This window comes from Oncorhynchus mykiss, chromosome 3 (assembly GCF_057628025.1).
Source record: "Oncorhynchus mykiss isolate SJ-2025 chromosome 3, ASM5762802v1, whole genome shotgun sequence".
NCBI classification, from domain to species: domain Eukaryota; kingdom Metazoa; phylum Chordata; class Actinopteri; order Salmoniformes; family Salmonidae; genus Oncorhynchus; species Oncorhynchus mykiss.
The window spans coordinates 69,571,364-69,579,485 of NC_143024.1; the positions used below are offsets into that span (position 1 = coordinate 69,571,364).

Genomic DNA, 8,122 nt, shown 5'->3' on the forward strand with positions numbered 1-8,122 from the left:
CCTCCTCCCTTTAGGCTGTCTCATCATCATCGGTGATCAGGCCTACCACCGTTGTGTTGTCGGCAGACTTAATGCTGGTGTTGGAGTCGTGCGCGGCCACCCTGTCATACAGAAGGGGACTAAACACGCACCCCCGAGGGGCCCATGTGTTCAGGGTCAGTGCGGCAGATGTGTTGTTGCCTACCCTCACCACCTGGGGGCAGCCCGTCAGGAATCCAGGATCCAGTTGCAAAGGGAGGTGTTCAGTCCCAGGGAGCTTCAAGGGCACTATGGTGTTGAACACTGAGCTGTAGTCAATTAATAGCTTTCTCACGTATTTGTTCCTTTTGTCAAAGTGGGAAAACTGGTTGGAGAGGGTCCAGGGTGTCTGGGATGATGGTGTTGATGTGAGCCATGAACAGCCTTACAAAGCATTTCATGATGCGAGTGCTAAAAGGCGATAGTCATTTAGACAAATTACCTTGGCATTCTTGGGCACAGGGACTATGGTGGTCTGTTTAAAACATATAGGTATTACAGACTGGGTCAGGGAGAGGTTGAAAATGTTAGTGAAGACACTTGCCAACTGGTCAGCGCATTCATCCTGGTAATCCATTTGTCCCTGTGGCCTTGTTAATGTTATTCTGTTTCAAGGTCCTATTCACATAGGGTACAGAGAGTGTGATCACACAGTTGTCCGGAACAGCTGATGCTCTCACGCATGGTTCAGTGTTTCTTGCCTCGAAGCAAGCATAGAAGGCATTTAGCTCATCTGGTAGGCTCATGGCACTGGGCAGCTCGTGGCTTGGTTTCCCTTTGTAATGCGTGATAGTTTTCAAGCCCTGACACGTGTAACGAGCATCAGAACCGGTGTAGTAGGATTCAATCTTAGTCCTGTATTGATGCATTGCTTGTTTGATCGTTTGTCTGGATTTCTCCTAAGCGTCTGTGTTAGTGTCTCGTTCATTGAAAGTGGCAGCTTTAGCCTTTAGCTCAGTGCGGATGTTGCCTGTAATTCTGGTTGGGATATGTATGTACGGTTACTGTGGGGATGACGTCATTGGTGCACTTATTAAGGAAGCTGGTGACCGATGTGGTAAACTCTTCAATGCTATCGGATTAATCTCAGAACCTATTCCAGTCTGTGCCAGAGAAACAGTCCAGTAGCTTAGTGTCCGCTTCATTGGAGCACTTCCGTATTGAGCGTGTCACTGGTACTTCCTGTTTGAGTTTTTGCTTGGAAGCAGGAATCAGAAGGACAGAGTTATGGTCAGATTTGTCAAATGGAGTGCGAAGGAGAGCTTTGTATGTGCCTCTGTGTGTCGAGTAAAGGAGATCTAGAGACATTTTTGCCTCTAGTTGCACAGGGAACATGCTGGTAGAAATGAGGTAAAACGGATTTCTGTTTTCCTGCATTAAAATCACCAGCCACCAGGAGCGCTGCCTCTGGGTGAGTATTTTCTTGTTTGCTTATGGCCCTATACAGCCCTATGAGTGCGGTCTACAGCTTGTCATAAAGTATTTTAACTCAGGCGAGCAGAACCTCAAGACTTTTATGCCATAACTGCCTGCTGATGCAACCCTGACCAGCACACATCGTGCAACGGCATTGTATTTGACAGTCTTATATGTTTCCAGTTACATTCAAAGAGAAAACGAAGACAAAGGCAGCATGTACACATACAATCATCATCCCATCCTGTTCTCTCTCTGTAATGAGAGGATTCCAAGACAAGAGTAACCTCAAGCTGGACTGAACCCAGAACCAGTCTTGTTCTGAGTCAGAGAGAGGCCGATGCAATGGCGGCAGTCAGACAGCAAGTGGACATGTGTTTGGGAGTTTGGAAGGGAGGAGGGGTAGAAGAAGGGGAGAGATTGCTAAAGACTACCACATGGTTTCTTAGCAAGCAGCTCAATGCTTTCAATGCTTTTAGCCCGTCTCCCAGTCTATTACAGAGGAGTCTGTGGCCTGGCTGAGAGTCAAGGAGTTAATATTTCTCATTATATGAAACGTAATAAGAAGAGCCTAGCCAGCCAACCGCCTAGCCCCTCAGCCCCTATGGGCAAGTCAACAAGTCAACTTTGCTTTGTAGCTATGGGAGGCCTTCGGATAAATCACAACTTACAACTGACTCTTCTCGCCTTTCTCAAAACCCCAATGTTGGAAGCACAAACAGAGCATGCATGCACAGCACACACACACACTGTTGAATGTGCTGCGTGTGCTGCCAGTGCCTTTTGCTGCATCAGATTAAAGCCGACGGCAAACATTCAAGACAATGCTGCATTGTCTGGGAGTCCATGTCAGTCTTAAGAACAACCAACACAATGAATCTGTTCATTCATTGGCAATGGAGAGGAAGATAGGAGAAGACACTGTGGTGTTAATAATGCTACTCTGCCTGGGCTGCTGCCAGCTACAGTGGAAGAAGGTTTCCCTGATGTAACAGGAGATCAAGTTTTACTCTAGCTAACCCACTATAGGAGGTAATTAGCAGCAGGATCAAGGCAACCCCCTCAGATGAGCCACGATGAGCTCAGGTCTCTCCAAGAACTAAGAAGAACCAGGCACAGGCACATGGTTCAGCTACATTTTGGTGCCACTGCACCAGAAAAGCTTGACCAGTAGTGTATTGGTGGATGTAATACTAATGCAACCAGTCATTTTTTTTACAGCCATGCAGCGGGTTGAGCAAAGTGGGCCTGTCCAATTGTGGTTTTTGCTGTGCTAGTGCATAGCTCTGCAGCTTAAACCCAATGGTTTATTTTAGGGTGAAGTAATTAAATAAATGTTGTGTCATCCCCTCCACAAACTGGACAACTTCCTTTGACCTGCAGAATCATTGCTAAAAGCCTGTGTTTGGAGAACTCTGGCATGGGGCTGTTAAGATGTTCTGGTGTTGACACATATATAACACAGTGTAAATAGTATACATTGTTTAATCTGTTGAAGTTTCATTCCATCCCCCCTCAGAGAACAGCTTGGACATGTAAAGGTAGGCTGAGACTACAAAGTCATGGAGTCCAGAGGCCCCAAAGTGGCACACTATTCCCTATGTAGTGCACTTATTTTAACCCGGACTCTTCTCACAACTAATGCACTATAAAGGGAATAGGGGGCCATTCTGGACACTCACTTGAAGTCCAAAAGCCCCACAAATATCCCCACTTTAGTGCCTGTCATTGTGATTGACTGGGACAATTTGGTGAAATAAATGGCTAGGTCTAGAGGAAATAGATCATTAGGCCTTGTTGCGTGACTAACAGAAACCTGGAAATAGTGTTTCCTCGAGAGAAACTAGGTCCTTCATAATTGTAGCCTAGCTTCTTGCCTTTTGATGAGGGGGACTCACTGTGCCTGCCGCCTCCCATGATTGATGACATCAAAACGCGATGGAAGGAGGTTGTCAGTGATTTTACCTTACAGTACTTAAATGGCTAGTTAAAACCACACTGGGCTCGCTCCTTTACTTTTACAAAGAACTAGGCCATACCGGTTTCCCATTTTCTTTTGACAACAGAAGTCAATTCTCTCAACCCAATGAGACCTCACTTTCCATGTGACCGTGTGTCTCATTCATGGCTGGCACTATGAGATGGAGAAGGGGACAAGGTCGGATCTAAGTGCTCACTCCTAGCCAACCCTGTAGGAGATGTAGAGGGGGATGAGGGGACAAGGCCAGTCAGGGAGGGCTGAACTGCACTCTCTCTCCCAGACCGGATATCATGTGATCCTATTTAACCCCAGACACTTGAGAGAGAATGAGCCGGATGCCTCGAGGGTGTGGGACAACAGCCCCTAAAAAGCCTTGATTGTGTCCTCTTGCCATCCAAGCCAACACAGAGAGGAACTCAAACAGGGACCCTGAAAATAAATGAATGTAGCTACTCTGCCGGCTGCTGGCACTTTAGTCGTCTGTCTCTGTGTTTCTCCCCACTTCCCACTTTGCCCCCCCATCTCAAGTACAGGCTCGTTGTAAGAAGAGCAAGGCGCGGCCGACTAGACTAACTCATCACATAGCTGTCTTTTTACAGCTCCCTAAATGGCCATTAAATTCCCACCAATTGAGCTCCATACATGAGTGTACTTCAGCCACCCTCCACAGCTCCCCCCGGGCTGGGCTGAAGGAAGGCTGCAAGATCTGCTAGACACCCAGTATTGTCCCACAGGCTCAAAGTGGTGTCTCGGATAAGTCTAGAATGATAAAGCTAATTTCACTCCATAGCAACCACTCGTTGTACAAAATGTCAGGGATATACTTCATGTAGATAAAAGGGAAATAGTGTTGACCTCAAAAACGTGTTCCAAAACATACAACAGGCCTAACAAGTTGGGAAGTTGGCATGTTCATTTTCCTTAACAATAATGGAAAGATGAAAATACATTTGAAATGCACTGTAGGGCACTTTGGATTAAATTCAACCATCAACGTTTTCACTGTGTATCTAAACTGTGTGGTTTAAAATCATAATGGCCTAATATAATCATGTATTTTGACAATCAAAACAAGCACATAATTGTGGGAAAGCAGCCTTCTGCAAAAAAATGTAATCTATGGAGAGATGAACCAGCTGTAGTTCTCTTAGAAGCACAACAACAATTATTTCGTAAGCACAACCATTTTCTAAACTTAATAACTGAAATACTGACCTTTCTCTAGATAACAGAGCAGTTAAAGACATGCTCTGGTACGTTGGCGACTACTAAGTATATTTTTTACCTCCTGCTTTGGGCTGGATGTGTCAATGTGTAGTTCATACATACATAATCTATGAGCAGATTTACCTCAATTAGCACAAAATCCCTAGTTTGAAAGCAATTGTTTTTCTGAAACCTATGCTGTGCCATTTTCCCTCACGTGGGGGGCAATTCGAGTTCAACCAATGAGCTTCAGCCCCTTGCTATATGAGTGACAGCTAGCATCTGCTGGGCACCCAAAAACTGGATGTTCCGGTTTTCAGGGGAAATAGAAAGAGAGCCTTCCACTTTTGGACATTAACAAGGCGATTTAATCTGTATTAGTTATTAATCTGTAATAGTTGTGACTGAAAATAATATATATCATCTGTACTGGACATGTAAAAAAAATGTTTTATTTAAATGTAATCAATGCAAATGTGTATATAAAATCCAATGCTTGTAAAAATGTATTTGTAACAACAGACAGACAGAGAGAAATGATGTGGTGCGTATATCTGCACATACAGTTTTCAGGGACCACTTTTGGCTGATGAGTGCTACTTTTAGAAACTGGCTAAAAAGTATACAAAAGTACCAGAGAATCCCTTTAAGTTTAAGGGGGACTGCAATCTAGGAATACCATGCAGCGGTAAATGAAATGGCTTTATTAGTACAGTACAGTGTCTTAGCTCACTGAGGTGAGAGAGTGAGGGAGAAAGACCCTGTTATTTTCTAAACTTTTGAGATGGGGGGGGGGGGGGGGGGGGGTTATTTTCCTCTTCTCCCTTCTGCACGCTAGACTTCATCGGTATTTGTCTTTAAAAAAGCCTCCCCTCCCATCCTTTCCAGTATTCGGTTCATTACATTTTACGCAGACTGCCAGAGAAGAAAAGGAGAAGATCAATAAAGTGGGTCTAGCTGTGGAGAGACGTGTGAAAGAGAGAAACGGGGGGAAACGGGGTACGGAAAACAGAAAAGAGAGAGGCTGGATCTGGCTCGGGAGATGAAAGTGACATCGCCACCATGGGTTTCAGAGCCCAGAGAAGGGAGCCCCAGGCAGGGTCTGAATAAGCTGAATAGCCCCATAATTTCTTTACATCCTTTCACTCTCCCTGGGTCTGACTGCTGGAACTCTTCATTCAGCACAATGGCAAATGCACTAAACCTTTTTTCTTATGCTAATGATCCCTCCAACTGCATGGGCATCATCATATTAAATTAAAAACACACTCACGGTGCATGCACAGAGATACACACCATGCACAGAGATACACACCATGCGCAACGTAGAAATACACACCACCAAAAATGCTTTTGGAAAAAGTCAGATTTTTCCTGAAACATTGGTTCTCTCTTACTTTTTTCTTACTCTTAATAATTTCTGTAATTCACTGTTTTATTTTCACTTCATTCTCTACAGAAACTCCTATTGTTCCTTTGTAAAACCCTGCAGTTTTAACATAAAATAACTTTCACATGACTTTCATCAGATTTAACATTGAGTTGATGAAAGTCACTGATTAAGGAATCCATCCTATGAAATGACACACAACCCTAAAACCAGTTGTTCTATAACTGATCTGAGACCAAAGCAAGGAAGAAAATGGTGCTCATATTATTAGTTCAGGCGCGAGCCTAGGGATTATTAGCACACACTCTAGATGGGTAAAAGCCAAGCGCAAATATAGGTGTTTTTACCCAGCACAAAAGCATCAAGTGTTTGTTGATTACTCAGGCTACAGTGCAAACAAGCTAACTGAGAATCTTTCAACAATAAGTAGGCTACACAACTCCTACTGACCAGGGAGATCCAAGAAGGTGGCCTTAATTCTACAGCATGCCAAGTACTTGAAGCATTTATTTTTTAAATCTTTATTTGCAAGTGTTTAAAGGAGAGGGATCTTGAAATAGTCTGTACACAGAGTGAAGCGAGAGCACTCCTGAGCACCTACCTATCACTTTCTTCGACACTATCAACTTGTAGCCACTACCTTGAGTTGGCATGTAGTCTATGCAGTATTTGTCTATCAGAATGCACAAAAAAATGATGATTGACAATACAACAATATTTGAAAACACAAACCTTCCAGAGGTTATAGCCTCTCAAAATGGGTCCTTCAATCTCAACCATAAAAAATACACACAAAATGTATTGCAAAATAAAAGTTATTGTTTACACTGAACTTTGAACAAACTTTTGGGATCATAGATAAAGATGGTGAGTGATCACAATAGCTCTACTACTCTGAGGCATTTGGAAGTCAGTAGGACTGGCGCTGCTGCTTTCTGATCACATCTCTCCACATTTGGATCAAGTTGCAGGACAGAATTATTTAGATTCCTATGTAAAATAATTTAAAAGTAAATGAGATGTGGAGTTACCCCAAACCCCTTCTGTCCTTGACACGCAATATTAAACTGTGACTGCAGGATAGTGGTTTAAGTTTAAACACATATTACATTCAACATCAAGAGTTGTCAAATAAGAAAATAAGAACAATTGGAATTGTAAAATGCATCCAAATAAATGTGCGGTTGTGAAAGCTGTCATCTAGGCTACACCACAACAAAAACTTTTCTTACCTTGAATGATTTATTTAGACCTCTTGTTCACTTTGTCCGATGATTCTCCGCAAAGAATCCGGGAACTATAGTACTGAAACTACTTTTTCAATCAAAACCGCTTGGACAGGATATGTCCCTTTGAAAAAAGTCCATTGAGGTGCACTTCAAGAAAAGTTTGAAATCCTACTCGAAATTACGGGCACTGCATTCCTCAGATAACTAATTTAATTCGGAGGGGCGCATTTATACTCGCATCTAACTTTTACAATCCATCATCTTCAAGCAGTAAATTTCTCACTCCATTTTGCGTTTTTTCATGTGAAAGCGCATTGCGTGTTTTCGCTGAAAGACTCGATTTTAATCGACAGTTGTTCTAGACATGCGGTGGTGAGATCTTCAGGCTGATCTGTTTTCAATCCGATCCCCTCTTTCTCTCCCCCTCTACTCTCACCCCCTCACCTCCTCCCTGCTCCCTGGTGAGTTGGGCCATTTGCTGCTCCAGATGGGCCGGGCTAACTCAATCCAACAGTTGGGTTTCGGGAAAAGTTAGAGAAAGTTTAATTATTGTTCGATTTCACGGACAGAACGTTTTGTGCGAGGACAGTTTTTGTCAGAGACACTTGGGTTATTCAATTGAGAATACGATATCATTGCAATTTATTAGTATATCACCCACCGAACCCCTCCCCATGAATAATTATTTGGCCTTTACATATTTTTGGTAATTGATATTTCTTTCCCCATCTCCAGTTGTCTTGGCCTGGCATTATAGCAGCAGCAACACTGATAAAAAATATTTATTTGGAAACAAGCCTTCCATATACCGTACACATTAGGCACTTTCTGCAATTATCAATGGGCTTGACACTTTTATATATATATATATATATATATATA

At 43.1% G+C, this 8,122-nt stretch overlaps 1 protein-coding gene across 1 annotated transcript in view; it reads right to left on the reverse strand.

Moving 5' to 3' along the window:
* LOC110520285 (transcription activator GLI2.L) overlaps window positions 1-7,856 on the reverse strand; it is a 103,210-nt gene extending 95,354 nt beyond the window's left edge. Inside the window, exon 1 of the mRNA XM_021597475.3 lies at window positions 7,244-7,856. The gene's annotated coding sequence lies outside the window, so the exon portion shown is untranslated. The remainder of the gene's footprint in view (window positions 1-7,243) is intronic.
* Between the last annotated feature and the right edge of the window lie 266 nt (window positions 7,857-8,122).